The 20,284-nt window shown below is 43.6% G+C and overlaps 1 long non-coding RNA gene across 3 annotated transcripts in view; it reads right to left on the bottom strand.

The window, feature by feature from the left end:
- Positions 1-20,278, bottom strand: part of LOC104849646 — a 133,101-nt gene extending 112,823 nt beyond the window's left edge. For all 3 annotated transcript variants that reach the window (XR_002024788.1, XR_002024789.1, XR_002024790.1), the window contains exon 1: positions 19,916-20,278. This is a non-coding gene — a long non-coding RNA (uncharacterized LOC104849646). The remainder of the gene's footprint in view (positions 1-19,915) is intronic.
- Between the last annotated feature and the right edge of the window lie 6 nt (positions 20,279-20,284).

Below are 20,284 nucleotides of genomic sequence, written 5' to 3'. Positions count from 1 at the left end.
TAAGTTATTCAAATCTCAGAGGCATATATATAATATATATATATATAATACATATAATATAATGCTCAAGACCCTTATATAAATGGCAATGTATTTATAATAACCTACAAACATCCTTCCATATATATTTTTTTCTTTTTTTGGTACCAGGGATTGAACTTCGGACCTTGTGCTTGCAAGACAAGCGGTGACACCAATGAGCTAAAGCCCTGGTCCCTTCCATATATTGTTAATCATCCCACATCTTAATACCTAATACTAGGGAAATGCTATATAAATAGTTGTAATACTGCATTGTTTAGGGAATAATGACAAGGAAAAAAGATTATGCACATGTTCATTACAGATGAAATTTTTTTCATATTTTTGACATATTTTTCGTAATCTTTCATAGGTTGACTATGCAGATGTGGAACCAATAGATACAGAGAGCTGAATGCATACCATATGTACTTACATCTAAGGACCTATTAAGAGATATTTTGACCCAGATGATGTTTGCTATCAGTCAAACTTCAGAAAGTGATTTATAAGATACTGCGTTTCTTCTATGCCTGTTTGTTTTTACAACACTTACCATTTGTGAATATGTTTTCCTCTCTGGTTCAAGTCTAAATCTAAAGAATGGGTCCTTTTATTCTAGGAATAACCTGTTACTATTCTTTGCCCATCTTCCCATGAGGTGTATTATTTTCTTATTGATTTATAGGTGCTCTTTACATATTATGCACATGGACCCCTATATTTGCATATATGGTATATTGTTTTCTCCTACTCTATTAATTTTAATGTTGTTTGTAGCATTTTCAGTACATCAGAGTTGCTATTGCTAATGCTATCAAATCTGTTCTTTTGTGTGTATATGTGTCTATGTCCTGTAGCTCAATATAAAGAAAAAGTACCAGGCAAATGGAAGGTTCTCAGTCAGTAGCTATGGATTGAACTAAATTGTAGGAGACTTCTAAAGTTTTTGGAAATGCAAAGACTTTAGTTTGTACCACACAAACAATACGTGCTAATGTCAGATAAAAAGAGCCAAAAACCAGGACCAGAACAAGCCTCTATTATGGGAGGATCTGCTGGGCTATCTCCAAATAAAAGAGAGAGAGCCATATGGCCAGGACAAGGAGCACTTCTTCTAAGAGCTGGGGTGGGGCTTGTAGGAGCTGGAATGGGGTTGAGTGATATATCAGTAAGGGATTGGAGGAGTCTGTGACATCACTAGTTACTAGGGAGGTAGGTAGCAAGCATCAGGTTACTCTCTTGGTGGGGAGAGGGGTATTTTGGGAAGAATAAGGTTGTCCTTTTGGTGGAAGAAGTCATATTGTAAATGGGAAGCAGGGCATTATGTAGCAACCACCTCAAGGCAAGGAAAATCTAACAGCTAAGACCTAACTTCCAAACTTATGGATGATATTTTTGTTCTCACCTCATCTGGCCAGTCATGTCACTTGAACTTAGGGGAAATTTACACAAGACTAAAACCCACCACCTATGCACATCCACAACATGATTCAATCCCAAACTGTCCTAAGAGCACAGTGCTGACAAGGGCTTCTCTGGCAGTTACCCAGACACACTTCCCAACCCTGACTCTGTCACTCACTAACTACTTACTCCCAACACGACCTTACTTCATTGTGCCTCATCATCGGTAAAACCCAATCTTTCAGGTTTGCTGAGAGGATTAACTGAGTAAATAATGTATCTAGTGTTTGCAGTCCTAGCTAAGGAGCCTTGAAAACTTGGACATTCTGAATACACACTTGCTGTCTTGAGTCTTATTTGAAGAGGAAACCTTTGGTAGTGGTCCTGGAGAATACTGTGAGTTAACATCTTCCAGTCTAAGGAGAGAGATGATAGCTGGACACACCCTCAGGACTAATTTGGTTATTATCCCTCTTACTTGAAGAGGCTGTTATCATAGATCCTATTTCCTGGGATTACTTTCAGTTAAACGGGGGAAAAAATAAAGGGTATGAGGGTTTAACAAAGCCTAAGACAAAGCTGCCAGACCTAGAGTCACCTGGGGACAGGAATGGGATTTCTGCCTCAGTCTATTGTGTTCTGTGCTTGTGATGAAATACCACACTCACCTGGTTAGAGGCTGGAACTTTCCCAGGTCCTCCCTGCCACAGGGCTGGATGGACATAGGCCCTACTAAACCCTTTCAGTTTCTTCAGCCTATTCAGCCCCTTCAGGTTTTCCCCCTGGGATCCCTGCCTCCAAAGTTATGGATAAACAAGAATCCAGGCCAGATTTCACCTGAGCCTTTTTCTCCCTGGGGTCAGAACAGAGTTTTTTTTTTAGTTTTGGTCATTTTTCATTTAAAAGTTGATATACAACTTAACACAGAGAAACCTCACTCCCCTGAGGAATAGAAAAATAAGCCACCCAAATCCTATTCAATAGGGTAAATATTGGGATAAGATAAACATCTGAGCTGCCTTAAAAAGACCATTGTATTTGAGCAAACTGCCATTTCCTTACCTTGAGGAAGACTTGGAACCCAGAAAGTAGTAAGTCCCATCTTTGGACAGAAAAGGCTGGTTTTATAATTTATGTTAGGTAAAAAGAGCTGAAAACCAGGACCAGTTTATTACGGGCCTCCTAGTACAAGGTTGTAACCAAGAGTTTTCCATTTTGCTTATCCCTTTAATAAGCCTAAGAGATTGGTGCCTCTAATCCCCATTTTCCAAAGGTAAAGGCATTTATCTCTCTTGCTTCTGTTTCAACAAGATTGTGTAGCAACCTGTCTCTCACATCCTGTTACAGGTTTGATAGGCTAGGTCACAGGACCTCATACCTTCTCAACTTTTTCCTCCCAGCATGGCCTTAGGCAAGTCATTTTTCTTTAGCTTCATTCTATCTCCATTTTTGAATTTGTCACTTTCTTCCTAAAATAATGAACAAGTCCACACTAACCATGGACTAAATAACTTACCATGTTTTGTAAACACTTTCTATGTGTTATATGTCATATATATAACTTAATCCTATAGATCTCCTACCATTATTAACCACATTTTTACAAAGGCAGGACAGGCTCAGTAACATGTCCAATTTACTGACCTCAAGTCTGGTCTTAACTAAAATTGAAGGCAGATAACAGCTGGAAAGCCTGGGAAAGAAGCCTTGACTTCAAGCCAAAACTGCATCCATGACCCTTCAGACTGACATTTTCCCTAAGAGGCTTCCTCCTCCAGTGTTGATCAGACTCTTGTTCCAGACTGAAGGAAACACTCTGAAAGACATAGACTTTACAAGAGCCACAGATCTCAGGAAAAAAATTACTGAGTATTACAGGAGTTTCCTTAGGTGCAAAGGACAAGGCAGAACTATCTGTTAAGACAGAAAGAAGAGAGAATCATCTTCCAATTAACTCTGACAACATGAAAGTGCTTCAAAAGAACTTGCTGGATGTTCCAAAGCCCCCCACAGGGTGCAGTCCCAACCAGGCCACTGGTGAGTGGGGGCTCCTCTAGGAAAGTAAACTCAAAGGCTGGCGACCTGAGGACGCGTGGAATGGGAGGTCACTGGTTGGTATTTCGTTTGGGGGTTGGGTGATGGGCTCTGTTTGTTCTCCTGTTTTTTTCTCCTGAAGTTTGTGTTTCTAGATGCCTATCTCTTGAGCAGTCAAGCAAAGGCACAAACACATTAGGGCAAAAACAAACATTTACCTAAGCGGGGAAGTCAGTCTCCTCATCCACAGGACAGTGTCCATTTAGAGATTAAAATAAACTGGGTTTCTGTTTTGTTTTCCCTGAGAAAAGTAGATTCTTTCCAGAATTCCCATACTCGGGAATGACCTTCGATGACAGGATTACTACTTCTCTTTCCACAAATGAAAAACCCAAATCCAATGAGCAGTGTACATTTTTACTTGTTGATGCTCCAGCAAATTAATTCCAACAACTAGGCTCTTCTTTTCCACTAAACAATGTCCTTGAATTCCAGGAAGCTGATATGGGAGCTAACCATATATGTAATTTTTAAATTTAATTTACCTGGGCTCTCACTAGTTATTACTCTAGGAGATTAATTATTCTTCTTTTAAACCTGTATAGCCCCTGTAGATCTAAAATTACAGAAAGTTCAGGTTGAAAGGCCCCTGAGGAAACATCTATTCCAGGGTTTTTCAGAATGAATCATTAGGGTCAGGAAGTCAATATGATGGGTTATAGCTAGAGTTTTAAAGGAAATGGATGACCCAGAGAATTTCATGTAGTAAGGGTAAGTAATGTTTGGCAAAACTTTTTTTCAGTTATATGCGTGGTTGTAAAGATCACGATGCAAAATTGTGGGCACTTCTTGTAGTCAATGCTAATCTAAAATTTTTTAAATGCCGACCAGCTCCAAGGCTTTACAGACAGGAAAAGAGGTCTAAGAGCAGTGACTTACCTAGAGTTCTAATGCATAGCAGAAGAGATACACAGTCATTCTCCACATCTTTCCTAATACAGATTCTCCCCTACAGGTTAGCATATAAAGCCACTAAAGCATATCCTACTGGGGTAGGAAGGTAGGGTATGGCTAAGACTGAATGACAAAGTAGGCGCAATCTATTACTCCTGAGACACATGCGCAGAACAGTTCTCAAAGGCTGGCATGTGAACTTCTGGCAAGAACTGAACTGGTTTTTGATGCAATGATCTGGATGTGACTACAGTGCGGGAAATATAAAAGAGTGACAGTTGCATAATTAAGATCCTAATGGTATAATTGACAATGTGAAACAGGAAGAAAAGGGCTAAAGGTATAGGGGAAGTGGGAAGGGTGGGGAAAGGAAATAAGGGAAAAGAAAAAATATGAGAAAATGAAAAAATGGAAATAAAGTGTTTGTAAACGGGGAATGGAGGAGGGGGTGAAGGGAGGGCAGGAACAAGGGGAAAAAATGAGAACCAAGACCTGTCATGTAAAGGTACGAGATCCCAATGATGAATGTAACTGTACTGTATACCTAAAATGTACCAATAAGCTCAATGAGAAAAAAAGGAAAGAGTGACAGTCGCCATTACGCATTGGCTATGGGCTCTTCGCCATACCCCAACCTATGCTGTATTTTTTTCTCTCTTTTTTTTTTACTGGAAGACCTGTCATAAAGGTACGAGATCCCAATGATGAATGTAACTGTACTGTATACCTAAAATGTACCAATAAGCTCAATGAGAAAAAAAGGAAAGAGTGACAGTCGCCATTACGCATTGGCTATGGGCTCTTCGCCATACCCCAACCTATGCTGTATTTTTTTCTCTCTTTTTTTTTTACTGGGTCCAAATTCACTTTGCAGATCTTATTTTTCCTACCTTTAATGTGAAATTTTGCCAGTTTATGCTTCTTTCATTTAGTTCTTTGTTCAGACAGAAAGAACCTAGAAATCAACTCTAGAAGAATAGTCCAGCACCCAAGCCCAGTAACTCTACCTGGTGTTGGATATATCTACATTCAGTTCCCTTCCAATAAAAGACTCCCTAGAAAAACCATTGAGCCTTGTTGTCACCCTATAGCACTGAACATAGTTCAAGGCAGCTGGCAGGTGTTGAATGTCCACATAAAGACCCAATGAGGTGAGCAGAAATAAACTTACAAAAGAAAAAAATGTAAAGAAATTCTTGAAAAGGAGAACTTCATGATAGTGCTACGATGTTGGTGAGCCCTGGAGCACTAATGGCAATGATAACATGAACAACAGTGATTCCATGATGACCAACTGCCGGCTTGTTATGTCCTGCAGGTACTGGGCTGAGCTCTGTGTATGCAGCGCTTTTAATCCTCACAAAAATGTTGGAGCTATTATACCAGGGCCTGCAGAGGTTTAATAACTGAGCTAGCCAGTGTTCAACCCCAATCAGACTTCAGGCTCCAAGTCCTGACCATTCCACCCTACTCCTCCTCATGAGAAAATAGAATGTCAGCTGTTGTAACCATGATTTGGCACTTAGTAAATTTGTTGAAAGACTGAATGGATAAGGCAGAAAGAACCCACTCTGGCTTCTAAAAGACTGAAGGTTAAAACAGAGAATTACTGGGGCAGAACACATCTGGAAAAATGAGCTAGCACACAAAAATATTTCTCAAAGGAGAGCAGATGCTTCTGGGACAACAATAATCAGAGATAATCCCATCTTTCCTTCCACCCTCTTACTGTCAGCCATTTATTCTGCCATCACTAAGAGGCAGAAGCCACACCCTCTGTCCAGTGGCCTGGAGTTTGTGTTTGTAACCCAATGAAAAAGCCTCATAGGACTGGTCCCTAAATAAATGCTTTTCCAAAATTCCTACTTAAAAAAAAAAAAAAAAGATGAGGTTGAGTTGTAGAAGAGAAAATTAACTCAGCTTTTCATCAGCTTGGACTCCTAGGGTTGTCAAAGACAGAGTGTCAAGCTAAAACACACAGCAAAAATAAGAAAAAGAAAAGCCTGTCTCTGGGAGAGAGTCTTTTCTTTCTATTCTTCACTGTCAAGGAGGCAAAGTTGGTTTGGTTATTCTTGTTCACTGCCCTTGAGAAATTCTCAGTATGACTGGCAAAAAATCAGGAATAACAAGATAAAGTAGTGATGTAAATGCCAGTGGAAACAGTAGATCCTTTGTGCTGACCTTGTCTAAGAAGACTCAAAGTGAGAAGAAAAGCTAGGATTTGTGCTTTGATGCAGAGCCTCTGAGTGTAAAACTTACAATATCCTTCCTATCGGAAACGCTTAAATACTTTCCCTACAGGTATTTACAATCTGTCTCAACATTTGTCTGACTCCTGGCAATTTTCTGCTTTTCTTCAAGCAACCACTTAAAGAAAAGCTACAGCCTTTTGACTATCTTATTAAACTAAAACAAAAGATAAATCATGAAACAAACATTGGTGGGTCTGAAATCATCTAAGGGGGAAAAAAATCAGTATTCTTCACTAGTACAAAACAATGGCAAGACATTGACCAGGACTTAGGAAGCTGAGAAAACCAGCCCAGACAAAACTGTATTTGAAACCACTTGAATACTCTTCTCTTTAAAACTTCCAAAGCTCTCTAACTTTCCATTGTCCTGTCTTTCTGCCAGTTTAGATTCTTTAATAATTATGATCCCTTGTGTCTAATTTAATTGCACCAATTGCAGTTTACAATTAGATTGTTGGTGCTCAACAAAAGAAAGAATAACACTGTTTATTCGCATCCTTTAATATTCCCAAGGTCTGGGGATCCTTGTCTAGGAGCAGCCTTAAGATTTTACTTTATCTTGTGAATTTTATTCTCTGTATCAAGATCCACGTCTGTTTTCACATGAAAGTACTTTTAATCTATCATCAAGATAAATGGACACTCTAGGAAAATACACCACATATTTATCCATTTGCTGGAAGTCTCCCCTGCATTCAGGCCCCTGGGCCCCATTAGAAGCCCAGCTCTGGAGGCAGTATTACTATGCTTTAAGCGGCAAATAGCAAAATATTCAACTTAAAGTTGCCTAATCACTGAGGAAAATGTATTACTTCACATTAAAAATTCCAGAGGTAGATACTATAAGGCTGTTTTAGTGACACAAAAAAGGCATTAAGGACCCCAGCTCTGGGCAGCCTTCCATTCAGTCAGCTTGGCTGGTGCTTAGATTGTCCTCACACAAGCACAAGATGGGAGTCATGGCTGAGGTGTTCTGTGGATACTCCCTCTCACGAACCTTGCTTGTTTGTTTAGGTAAGAAAATCTTTCCACAAAGCCCCTCAGCAAACTGTCACTCAGTCCCATTGGCCAGAATTGAATCCTAGGAATTGCCCTTGTTAGAAAGGGAGACTTGAAAGCAGAAAATCTGACAGTTTCAAGTTCTATAGTAAGAGGTTGTAGCAGTCAGCTGTTTGTCGCCGGGACCAAATATTAAACATACACAACTTGAAGATGGGTTTATTCTCTCACAGTTTTAGAATTCTTAGTCCATAGTTATTAGCTGGCTCTGAAGCAGAAACATTGTGTGAAGAACATGGTAGAACAAAGCTGCTTAGTTCATGGCAGCTAGGGAACAGAGTGAGGAAATAGCGCCACAGAGGAAGAGCCAAGGGACCAGACATAGACTCCAAGGTCACACTTCCATGACCCACTCTGACACACCCTCAGTATGTTTCGCCAGTTGCTATGTCCATTCTCTACCTGGCACTAGGGCCATGAGGTGCTCCTGGGACAAGTGGCATCCTCTCTTCCACGACTTAGTAAAAGCCCCGATCTCCTGATACGGCTCTTACTCCAGATCAAGGTCACCAACTCAAATGCATCTAGGTGTATATTTCTATTCACACATAGAAACATTTTCCTACCGTAGACAATTCAAGGATAGTTTTTAAATGACAATTAACACCAAGGCTGGGAATCAACAGGGGACAATGGGGAATGTGGCAAACTGAAGTTATTATCCCCTTCTAAAAAGGACAGTGAGGCAGCCATTTAGGAATATGGTAATACAGACACAGGGTTGCCAGATAATCCTATTCTCTTGTAACCAGAAATCAAGATTTTTTTTTCCATTAAAAGATTTAAGTATTTGCTCATTTTTTTAAAAAAAAATCAGTGTTCAAGCCAAACACAATGTACATATCTCTCTGCTCAAGATTCTGACCTCCACATCTCCCTTCAAGCATTATCCCTCTCCCTGGTGGACAGGCCAACTCTAGCAAGGCCAGATCTTCACATCGTGGCTTTTCTTGACCACTGACCCTCCTAATGGCCTCATTGTTCATCCTTGGATAACTTTAGTCCATATCATCTCTGGCCACCCAGGGATTCTCAAGACCTCAAAATCCCTATTGACAACAAATCAGGTCCTGTGACCTTGCAGACCCTGGATCGTGGCCTCATTTCCCATTAGCATTTCTGGGCTGCTTCCCTGCTGAGCTCCCAGCTGAGGTCTCTCCCCCTTAATAGCATCCTCCTACTCCCCATCATGGTGTCAGCTCTTTCTCACCAAGGTACCGCTGGACCTGACCCCTCTTTCTTCCCCTCGTACAGCTGTTGGCAATGCAGATAGCAGGTGCCGCCTGTTCTCAGTAGTCCTGTAATCATATGCTAAGCTAGAAAACCAGGCCCTAATAACAATGCCCTCACCAGGCTGTGTTCTCTGCTCCTAATCCTGGGTTGGAGACACTGTTTGACATCACCTGATCCTGGTCTTAATCTATGCCACCTCACTTCCATTGAGCCCTTGTGGCTCTTGCTACTACCATCCTATAGTGGTCCCTGTCTAAGTCCCCAGCCCACACAGGTAACCCACTTTTAGTTAACAATGAGGATGAAGATGGAGAGGATATGCAGAGAGTCCTATACCAAGACCATGCATGTTCTGGCATTTTGCAGTATCTCATTTAATCGGTTCTTTAAATTAGATATCATTGTCCCCATTTATATATGTGGAAAGTGACAATCATTGGAAATGCATTAATTGTTCAGGATAAAATGAAGTGTCTAAGACAAGGAGCACATCTGCGTCTACCTGCTTCAAAGCCTCACTTTTACCCTCTAATTCACCGAGCTGTTTTAGCTAGCATCCTCTCCTCCCTGGATTCATTCATAGTCATTCTCTGTCTCTCCCCTCTCCCTCCCCTCCCTCCTCTCTCTCTTTTCTCTCCTCTCCTTTCTCCTTTCCTTCAAATGAAGTGTTTCCTCCTTCCTGGAGGAAAACCATACCACATCCATCCTTGCCTCTGTTGTGTTCCCGTCTCATCTACTCATGATTCTTAATTCTTCAATCTCTCCCTCTATCCAACACTTTCCTGAATTTCCTTCCCGTTGATATTTCCCCTCTACTCCCAGCCCAGACTAGGGATCCCTGGGCTGGAAAACCCTTAACTTGTCTTCTCTCTGCTGCCCGTGTATGCTTGTTATTGTCATCATCACCCTAGGTAGTCCCTAAACTAATTCAAGCTAAGCTGTTAATGGATATGCCCCTTCTAAAGACTGTTCTATTAATTGAAGCCTTTGAAACTTTCCTACAGAAAGAACAAGATTAGAAAAGTTAAAGGACAAGAATTTGAGTTAGGGAAAGATAGGCTAAATGCACAAAACCTTTGCCTCTTTCATATTATAGAGAAAGGGAATCCCCAGTTTGATCATACATAAGGGACTCATTTCCCTTGCCTTAAGATGGCTGCCACAGGGAATAGCAGCCTCCATGTTATAATATGACTTCTTCCAATGACAGACAGTTTTCTTCTTCCCATCATGCCTCTTCTCCCGCCAAAACAGTAACCTGATACTAGCTACCTCCTAGCATCTTGTGATGTCACAAGCCCCCCCCAGTGATGTCACAGGCTCCTCCCACCTCAATGCTACCTCACTCAACTCCACCCCAGCTCAGGCTAAGCCCACCCTGTTCCTATAAAAGAAGCTCACTCACTGTTCTGCCATGTTGCTTTTTCCTCCTTTGTTCAGAGACAGCCTGGCAGGTCCTCCCCATAATAAAGGCTTGCTATGGTTCTGGGCTGGTTCTGGTTTTCAGATCTTCTCACTTAACATATCTGGTGCCAAAACCCAGGAGGAAGGTGGTCAATTAAGTGCCAATCCCCCACTGGCTGGGGTCCATTGACCTTTCAGTTGCCTCCTCCAGACCACATCTGTGGAGCCAGGACCTCCTCAGGACTTTCTACCTTTGCCATTGCTGACAACTCACATCCACACCAGCCACTGATTTCAGGGTGAGTAGGTAGCTAGCTTCCCTCTACTCCGGTCCTCTGTCTCAGTCTCATACCCTCTGGGGACCTCTCAGAAAGTGATTGGTCAGAGAGATACCTCAGGCCTCTAGGCCCAGGACCGTGCCCCTGAGGGACACCCCACTGGCCTGATTCCTCTCATTCTCCTCTTCTGGGGACTGGCTCCTGGAGGGTCAAAAAAGACAAAGATGTTCCTCTTTTTTGCCCTACTCCTAGGGAGCTACCTCCTCCTCACCCACCCTAACATGGGTGTCCAGCAACCCAAAACCCCTCCCTCAACACCTCTTGGCTGCCTCCCAGCACAATTTCATTCCCTTGGACTGCTGGGTCCTGACTTTAAGCAAAAATGACTCATTTTTTTAATGCAACCAAGTTTGGCCTCAGTACAAATTAAACAATGAATCTCAATGACCAGAAAACGGCACTCTCGATTTTAACACATTGCATGACTTGTACAACTTTTATCAATGCAATGGCAAATGGTCAGAAATCCCCTATATACAAGCCATCTTCTTCTGTTCTTGCCCCTCTCTCTGTCAAAACTGTTCATCCTCTCATTATAGCCCAGGCTCCGTCATCCAACTCTCTAGACCCTACCCTTCCTGATTCTGATGCATTTGATCCAGCCGATCACTTTCCACTCACACCTCCTCCTTATAACCCCCCATCAGTTCTTCTTCTGTCTCCTCGGGTATCTCTTCACATCCGCCATCTTGTGCCCCTTCACCTCCACCATCTTGTGACTCTTCCTCACCCCTGCCATCTTGGGACCCTTCTCCAGCTCTGCCATCTTGGGACCTTCCCTCACCTCCACCATCTCAATCCCCCACCTCACACTCATTCTCGCTACCCCACCCTTCTAGCTTTGGCCCCAACCACACAGATACCTCTCTGAGAGGTCACTGGCACCAGGGCATTGTTAGAGTACATGTTCCTATCTCTTTTTCCAACCTTTCTCAAATTGAAAAACATTTAGGCTCCTTTTTATCTGATCCTGAATTCTATATTAAAGAGTTTCACTACCTTATTCAATGCTATGATATGACTTGGCAGGATATCTACACAATTCTCTCAACTACTCTATCTCCAGAGGGGAGTACCAGAGAGTCTGGAGGGAAACCCAGCATCAGCAGATGACTTCCATGCCATAGACTCAACCTAATTAGTAGGCACACAGGCAGTTATAGATGTCCAACTGACTGGACTTATCAGGATAATGACCCAGGTAGAAGACCTAAGAGATCATAATGACCCAGGTAGAAGACCTAAGAGATCATGTGTTTGATTGTGTCACTGAGGGCCTAAAATGTTTCTCTCAAAAGACAGTTAATTTTGATAAGATCAAGGAAATAACCCCGGGACCTCAGGAAAATCTAGGTCAGTTTCCTTCCCAATTGGCTTATGCCCTCCAAAAATATACTAAAATTGATCCTACATCCCATGTGGGCATGAATGTTATTAATGCTCATTTTATTGCAGTCTGCCTGATATCAGGAAGAAACTTTAAAAAGTAGAAGAGGTTCCATAGGCTATGAAGACCAAATTCAATATTGCCTTTAAGGTGTTCAATAATCTTGAGGAACAGGCAAAACAAAAAGAGGTGATTAATTACCAGATGCTGGCAGCAGCCCTACAGGGTAAACCACTTTCCTACAAGAGGATATCATCTCATGGTGGCCCTCCCCTTGAAGTTTGCTTTAAATGTGGATAAGACTGAACACTGGGCTAATAAATGCCCCTATCCTAGACCACCACCTGGCTCTTGTCCTACCTGAAAACAAATGAGTCACTGGAGGGTTGACTGTCCCCTTTGACAAAAAGGTAAGAGGTCATCCCCTTCTCAAGCCCATCAGCAGGTACAGAGACGTCTCTACCAGAGCTCATCAGCCTGGCGACAGAGGATTGATGACGCCCAGGGTCATCTACAGCCCCCATGGCCATCACATCCAGGGTAACCGTCAGTGTCTCAGATAGGCCTATCTCATTCTCGCTCAACACGGGGGCTACATACTCGGCCTTATCACAGTATTCAGTCCCCACTCATCCCTCCACAATAACTATCGTGGGGGTTCAAGGGATTCCTTCAAAACCACTGACTACCCTCCTCTATTTTGTTCTCTGTTAGGCAGCACATTTTCACACAGCTTCTTAGTTATTCCTAGCTGTCCTACCCCCATCTGAGGAAGAGACACCCTAACCAAATTCAAGGCCTCACTCATTCCACACCCAGTCAATTCAGACCCTACAGGCATCTTGCTGCTCCTGGTTGCCCCACTGACTGTTCTCAATCCCCAACCTGGCCTCATTTCCTTCCATGACCCCTTATACTGACCCCTCGGTCTGGGACAACTCCACCCCTTCTGTTGCTAAACATTACTCTCCTATTCAGATCTCCTTCAAGGATACCACCCAATTCCAAAATGTCCCACAATACCCCACAGCCATGAGACACCTAAAAGGGCTAAAATCTATAATCAATGGCCTACTTGATAAGGGACTTCTCAGACCAATTCACTCCCCCTGCAATGCATCCATCCTCCCAGTCCTAAAATAAAATGGCTCCTACCAGTTGACACAGGACCATTAATTAAGGGTCATTAATTCTGCTGTACTTCCTATACACCCAGTGGTTCCCAATCCCTACATTCTATTGTCTTGTATTCCTTCTTCCTTAAGCCATTTCACTCTTAGACCTCCAAGACACTTTTTTCACTATCCCCCTACACCCCAACTGACAAAACCTCTTTGCATTCACATGGACTAACCCTGATATGGGGCATTCCCAACAACTTACTTGGACAGTTCTCTCACAGGGCTTTTGGAATAGCCCACACTTCTTTGTGGACAGGTGTTAGCTGCTGATCTCTTGAAATTAGATCTGTTTCCCTCTACACTACTTCAATATGTAGATGACTTACTCTTGTGCAGTCCCACCCTTTAATTCTCCCAACAACACATAGCCTCATTACTTAACTGAGTCTCAAAGGATAAAGCCCAATTCTCCTAACTTACAGTACTATATCTCGGGTAAAGATTCTTATCAACAATGGGAAATCACCCTAGACTGTAAACAACTCATTCAAGATGTTCCAGTCCCCTCCTCTAAAGCTGAGATTCCATCCTTGCTGGGGCTGGTGGGCTTTCTTCATTTATGGATAGCCAGTTTCAGACTCCTTGCTAAAGCCCTCTATGAGGCTTCTAGGGAACTCATATGAGCCTATAGATGACAAAACCATCAAGGGACCATTCTCAAACTTCAGGCTGCCATCCTCTATGCCTCAGCCTTAGCTCTCCCAGACCTCCAAATATCATTCATTTTCTACGTTCCTGAATGAGCAGGGACTAGCCCCGGGAGTATGGGACAAAACACTGGGTCACACTTCACCTGAGTCGCTTACCTATCTAAACAACTTGACCACACAGGGCTGGTCCACCTGTTTATGTGCCCTGGCAGCCACTTGCCTTCACACCCAAGAAAGCTCTAAACTAACTTTTGGTCAACAACAGTAAAGTCACACTATCACAAGACTTACTCACCATAGTCTCTCACGTCTTTCCCTTTCCCAGTTACAACAGTTCTGTGCTACTTTCATAGAAAACCCATCCTTCTCTCTTCAGTACTGCCCCTCTCTTAACCCAGCCTCACTCACTCCTCCCCAAGACCATTCAGACACGCTCCCACTCATGCACAGAAATGATTGAAAACCTACTTCCTTTCTTCCCTAATTTATCTTGAGGCCAACCCAGTCCCAGAGTTCACATTTGATTGATGGCAGTTTATTGATGGCAGTTCGAGTCCCACTAAGGTGGCCAGAAGGGGGCAGGATATGCCATAGTCTCTTTAACACAGACAATTGAGGCCAATCCATTTCCACTCAATACTCCCTCACAACAAGCAGAATTAATTCAGGCTCTCACTCAGGCTCTCACTCTGACCCACAACAAACAGGGTAACACCTACACTGATTCTAAGTATACATACCACATCCTACACTCTCACAATGCAATATGGAAAAAAAGAGGTTTTATGAAAACGAAAGGGACCCCTATTGTTAATGGACGTCTAATACATACCCTGCTCCAAGCAGCCACTCTCCCAACACAGGTAAGAGTAATTCACTGTAAAAAGCATCAATCCTCTTCTTCCCCCATAACTCAAGGGAACCACAGGGCGGATCAAACCTCCTATGAAATGGCACAAAAACCTACTCTTCAAAGTCAAAACCAAATGCTGATCATTCCACCTCTAAAGCCTAATTACGCTCCTCAGGAAAGGACCAAATACATAGACAAATGTGCTACATCGAGGGATGATTATCTCTTGTATCGGGATGCCATGTCATACCTGATAACCAGGTCATAACTCTTCTCACTGACATACATAGTTCACTCCACATAGGGAGCGAACTTCTCAGGCCTTGCCTATACCACCCATCCCTAGCAACACACATACAGACAATAACATAGTTTGGTCCATCTGCTCAGTCACTAGTCCCCAGGGTGGCCTTCAGACACACTCAGAAACTCACCAACTCAAGGGACAGCCACCTGGGGAAGACTGGCAGGTTGATTTTATACATATGCCCCCATAAAGAGGGTCAAATACCTCCCAACCTTGGCAGATACTTTTACAGGATGGATAGAGGAACTTCCACGTATATCGGAAGGAGCAGTTGCTGCAGTTCAGTACTCTTAATGGCGCTCTTTGGTTTCCCATGCTCCATTCAGTTTGACAGTGGCCCTCCCTCTGTCTCTCAGATTACCCAACAGGTCACAGAGGCACTCAGCATACACTGGAAACTCCACATCCCTTATTGGCCACAATCATCGGGCAAGGTTGAATGTGTTAATGAGCTAATTAAGACTCAACTAACCAAACTCTCAATAGAACTAAAATAAAATTGGATTACCCTCCTCTTGGCTCTCATGTGGCTACACTCAACTCCCTGAAAACCATTAAACTTAACCCCGTTTGAGCTGATGTATGGGTGACCTTACCCAATCCCTCACCACCTCTTGCTGACTGTGTCCCAACACTTAGTTATGTTCATCGCCCCCTTCAGACTCTGGCAGATCAAACTCTCCCCTCCTCTGACTCATCACCCAGTGTATCTTAAGAACCTTTCTCCAAAACCTCTCCAGCCACACTGGGAGGGACCTTTTACTGTTTCCCTAACTATTCCTACAGCAGTAAAGCTTAAAGAAAAGGTACCATGGTTTTGTCTCTCAAGAATAAAAAGAGCATCTCCAGCTCTCTAGACAGATCAATTTAAACAACCTGAAACTTTCAGGTACTCTTCTGTACTCACAGGACCTACTATGCTCAAACTGTTCTACACCCTCCCACAGATTCCAGAAGATATCTCCTTAGGGGCTGTTTCTTGGCTACTTCTGGAATAATGTCTGAGAGACCCCTCTGCCTGCTGGCTTTAGGCCCACACTTCTTCTCCACCCTCTTCTCCATTTCTAATTCCACCAGTATGAAGCCTCATATATCGACTTTCCTATCAACCTGGTAACTGTCCATTCTGTGCTCCCAACATCACTTTCTGGGAAAAAGACACATGGGAACTTAAAGGTAAAACACTCTCATCTCTGTGCTGTCCATCCCACTGAGCCACTCCACTCCCAAATGACTGGTATACAAGAGATCTACTGCAGAGGCCCTGATATGACTGTCACGACCTGGCCCTGTTTTTCTGGTGATAGTCACCCCAACTTTCACTTCCATGTCTTGGTACAACTCTTCTGCCATCCCCACACATTCCCTCCAGATATCATCCATAAACCCTCAAGAACTGCCAAAAAAATCTTCAAACTCCATTAATAATTATATACATAATGTTCTGGAAGTACTGGCATTCCAGCACATTGCCCTGGAACACAGATTGTCTCTCCACTTCTTCCTAGCAAATGGTTCTCTGAAAAAAAAAAAAAAAAAGGCTAAAAACTTTATATGAGGATCTCCATAGTCTGCTTCCTGCTGAAGATCCTAAGAGACTTTTGCCCCAATCACTTCTAGTCTTGGCCCTGAAAACAATATTAAACCCACTAAAAAAGGAAGCCTTTTGACAATATACTGTTCTACTCTCTGGTCTCATTCAACCACCTGCACTATCATTACTCAAGGGAACAATGCACTTTCCCTTGTTGTTGTTCTGTCTCTTTTAAAAGTCACTCTGTAACTTACAATGCCTTCCTTCATCCGCATTTTAGTCTTGGTTTTCATCTCAGCTCCTAGGAAATATGGATGCACACTCTCCTACAACACCAGTTCCAGGCCTTCCTTGACTGTGTCCTTGAAGACATCACTCGGTTCCACCCACAGGAGGATACCCCTCAAGCAACTCTGTGGTAGATACAGGACCTCTGGTTTCAGGGAATGCTGACTGAATTTTCATGTTTTGAGATACGACGCTTTTCTTTTCTCCTTGTTTGCTGTCTATACTTACCCCTTCCCCACTCTGAGACACTCCTATCTGTTGAAAGCCTCACGGGATACTGTGACACCTTGAGCACAGGGGCACCCACTAATATCCTCAGCTTTCTCTTACTGTCTCTTTCCAGGCTCCTCTTTGGAATCAGACTCACCGCCACAACCCCACTGGGCTGGAAAACTTTTGATAAGTGTCTTTTAGCAACAACTTACTATTTTATCATCACACTTCTTGGGTGATATTCTGGGTTGCTTACATTAAAATGTACTCACCTCCTCACCTCTCATCTTTGCCTTCTCCCTGCTTTTAGGGATTTCCCTTTCCACCTCCCAAATTCCTTGTCCGGTACAATGCAAACAAGGTGGAAAGTTCTGGACAATGGATTGGAGTGGGGCCAGACTAATAGATTATGGTCCCTTAAAGTTTTGGTCCTACTCCTCCATGTGTTACTCCTGCTATAAAGGTGCCACCCTCTGCAGCTATGAGGGCCAAAAATATTGGACAGGTAAGATCATCCACACATCCATGGTCTCTAACAGCGGTTTTACAAAAAATTAAAAACCTGGTGAGATTGCCTGCTGGAGCTACTTGGCACCCATCAGTGTTAGTGATGGGGGAGTAGTCCAAAATACAGCTCTAAAGGAGGTTGTCAACAGACAGGCCAAAAGAGTGATAGAGCTCTTCAACCTACCAGCCCACCTCCCTTTAAAGGAATAGACATCCAGGTGGTTAACCAGATAACCCAATCCCAAAAAGATTACCACATCAATACCACTCTCCACTACCTCCCAGCTAAAGTTTTTGACTGCTGGATGGGTTTATCTGTGTACCCCCACTCATTCACCCCAATCCCATCCCCCTAGATGTTAACGTGTCAGTCCCTGATAAAAACAACCTCTCCACAGTTTTGGGACCCTTTGCTACAAGCCTCCCACTCCCCACCCAACTAACCAACTTGGCATGTACAGGAAATGATAAAACCTTACTCATTTTACTTGCTCCCGTTTTCTCTCTCAAGAATATCCAATTTGCCTGTCCAAAGGCCTGTACTTCATATGTAATCAAGAGGCATTCCAATACCTCAATCAGTCTGATGCTTTCTGCATATCCTTCCTTAGCCCTCCCATGATCTTTTTTGTTTGTTTGTTTGTTTTTTGTTTGTTTTTTTGGTACCAGGGATCGAACTCTGGGCTTTGTGCTTTCTGGGCTTTGTGCTTGCGAGGCAGGAGGCAGCACCACTGAGCTAATCCCCAGCCCCTCCCCATGATCATTTATATAGAAGCCCAGATGCCTAAACAAGTTCTCCAACAGAACACAATCAGAAAAAGGGCAGCTCCCCTTCTAGTCCCCTTCTTAATGGGTCCGGGGGTTCTCACTACTGGGATGGCAAAAGGGATAGTGGGCATTTCTATGTCCACACATTTCTATCAGGCCCCGTCCATAGAGATTTCAGAAGACATGGATAAAATAAGCCAGTCCTTAAATACGGTACAAGATCAAATAAATTCTCCAGCAGCAGTCATGTTACAAAATAGAGGGCCCCTTGTGCTCGCTTTGGCAGCACATACACAAAACAGAGGGGCCCTTGACATGCTGACAGTGGCCCAAGGGAGAACACACCAGGTGCCAGGTGAAGAATGCTGTTATTTTGTTAACCAGTCAGAGATTGTTAAAACAAAGATTAAAGAATTACAGCAGCGCATAGAAGAGCGAAAAAGACGATAGAATTCTTGGGGATTAGACCAGAGCTATTTCTGGCTTCCCCAAATTATGCCTTGGCTACTTCCCTTGCCAGGCCCACTGGTTTGTATATGCCTTTTAATCATGATAGGGCCCTGTCTTGTTTCGCTGTTTTCAAAATTTCTTGCAGGAATGCATAAGGACATTTACCAACCAGACGGTCACGGAACTCGTCATGGCAAGGTATCCGCCGCTTTGGCAGAAAAAAGAAGCCCCACCTACCGCTGCCGCTGCCCCCACCAGATCCAGGTTTAACCCCAACCTTCGTCCCTTTGTCAATTTGAAGCAGCTCCAGAAGAGACTTTCACCCAATAACCATAAAACAAAACCTTATAATGTTAGATTTCCCTTGCCTTAAGATGGCTGCCACAGGGAATAGCAGCCTCTATGTTAAAATATGGCGTCTCCCAACAATGCACAGGCTTCTTCTTCCCATCATGCCTCTTCTCCCGCCAAAAGAGTAACCTGATACTCGCTACCGCCTAGCAGCTGGTGATGTCATAAGCCCCGCCTAGTGATGTCACAGGCTCCTCCAATCTCTTAATACTACCTCACTCAACTCCACCCCAGCTCAGGCTAATCCCACCCCGCTCCTATAAAAGAAGCTCCCTGTTCTGACATGTTGCTTTTTCCTCCTTTGTTCAGAGACCTTCTGCTAGATCCTCCTCATAATAAAGGCATGTTATGGTTCTGGTCAGCTCTTTTTACCTAACAATTCCAGCTTTTCCTCAGACATGCCAAAGATTTTGATCTCCAAAACAACCCAGTTGATGCAGGCTTGCTTTTTAGTGTAGGAAACATTCAAAAAGGTTTAAAAACTTGCCCAGACTCATGTAGTTAAGTTGCAAAATAAACTGGGATTTAAACCCAGGCCACTCCTGACTCCATGGCTTCTGATACTTTTATAAAGCAAAACAACTTCACTGGGAAGGCTAAGGTCTTAGATTGCAAGTGCAAATCCAGATCCACAGGGCAGAACACAACCTACACCCCTCATTTCTGAGTTCAAGTAACTCTTAGCCGCTCCTTCCCTAGCTACCCTCCCAAGAAAAATGACTACCTTTTAAAAGTATGTCTGGAGAGAGCAATCCCGGCGCTGCCCGGAGGCGGTGGCCTGGCGTGGGTCCCAGGGTTGAACATCGCCTTGCGCTGCCTGCGGGAGTAGCCAGGCCCGAGGTCGCAGAGGCGCTGGCATTGTCCCGGAGCTGGCAGCCTAGCCCTGCGCGAGAGGGCGGCCGGGTCTGCGCTGGTGGACTGGAAGGCTAGTAAACGAGGCCGGCTTGCCCGGGACAAAGGGAGTCTGGGGCTGAGAAGGAGCCCGAGGGTTCAGAGTCTAGTGCTCTTTTCCGCCACGGCCCCCCTGACCAGCGCGTCGGCCGCGGCACTCTCCTCAAACAGCCCACCCGGCCGTGGAGGGCGCGCTGGCGTC

Source organism: Fukomys damarensis, unplaced genomic scaffold (genome assembly GCF_012274545.1).
Source record: "Fukomys damarensis isolate Sample0158 unplaced genomic scaffold, DMR_v1.0_HiC HiC_scaffold_29, whole genome shotgun sequence".
In the NCBI taxonomy this organism is placed as follows: domain Eukaryota; kingdom Metazoa; phylum Chordata; class Mammalia; order Rodentia; family Bathyergidae; genus Fukomys; species Fukomys damarensis.
The sequence above is the reverse complement of the archived record's forward strand: the minus strand, read 5'-3'. Positions and strand labels throughout refer to the sequence as shown.